The 1100-nt window shown below is 35.5% G+C and overlaps 1 protein-coding gene across 4 annotated transcripts in view; it reads left to right on the top strand.

The window, feature by feature from the left end:
• The window catches only part of LOC106880479 (sodium-coupled monocarboxylate transporter 1), a 177370-nt gene that overhangs the window by 89226 nt on the left and 87044 nt on the right, over positions 1–1100 (top strand). The window lies entirely within an intron of this gene.

Genomic DNA, 1100 nt, shown 5'->3' with positions numbered 1-1100 from the left:
TTTGATGGTCTGATCAGAGCTGGCAAACTAGAGAACTACGCCAGGCTCTAGTAATCTGTTTTTGGCTTGGTTTCTATGGCTAGATGCTTTTCCTGATATAAACCACTTTGCAGAGTATAGTGGGTACTTATTGTGTGACGCTGAGACAGGTGCCTTTTTCATAGCACTGGCACAAGTGCTTTTTATGAGAAATGGCTTCAGTGGGGTCACCAAATAACTAGTAAGACAAAGACCTCTTAACTGAAGAGGGAGTGAATTTAAGAGAAACGGTTGTGTGCCAGGTGAGAGGACAAAATACCTATATCAACTAATATATAGTTGTTATGAGGTGTGTTTGATAACACAGTCTCCACCCATCTCATTTGATTGTTTTTTTTTTATTGAAGCCAATGTGTAGTTAATGATGAAGTTGAGAGAAAAATCAAAGAAAAGAATTTTATCAATAAGTTCAAACCCATTTTAAATGGACAGTTATAGTAATGGTGATAATTATAATGATGATGGTGATAATAATAATGATAATAATAATAATAATAATAATAGTAATAATAATAATAATAATAATAAGCACTACTGCTACCACCACTACCACCTTATGATTGCATAATGCATGAAAGTACTAGCTTATTGCAATTCTGTAAGATTGTAAAAATTGCAAATAATAAAATATGAAAATCAGACTCGGCTGGAATTTTATTGATTAAAATATATATATCATCATCATCATCATTTAACGTCCACTTTCTTTGCTAGCATGAGTTGGACGATTTGACTGCAGACTGGCAAACCAGATGGCTACACCAGGCTCCAATCTGATTTGGCAGAATTTCTACAGCTGGATGCCCTTCCTAATGCCAATCACTCCGAGAGTGGAGTGGGTGCTTTTATGTGCCACCAGCACGAAGGCCAGTCAGGCGGTACTAGCAACGGCCACACTCAAAATGGTGTATTTTATATGCCACCTGCACAGGAGCCAGTCCAGCGATATATATATATATATATATATATATATGTATATATATAAAGGAGGCAGTCAGAATTTTGGATAATTCTTTATTAGTGCTTTTGCTCATTTATCTCTTTTGTTCATTATCATTGGT

This window comes from Octopus bimaculoides, chromosome 3 (genome assembly GCF_001194135.2).
Source record: "Octopus bimaculoides isolate UCB-OBI-ISO-001 chromosome 3, ASM119413v2, whole genome shotgun sequence".
Lineage (NCBI taxonomy): Eukaryota > Metazoa > Mollusca > Cephalopoda > Octopoda > Octopodidae > Octopus > Octopus bimaculoides.
The sequence above is the reverse complement of the archived record's forward strand: the minus strand, read 5'-3'. Positions and strand labels throughout refer to the sequence as shown.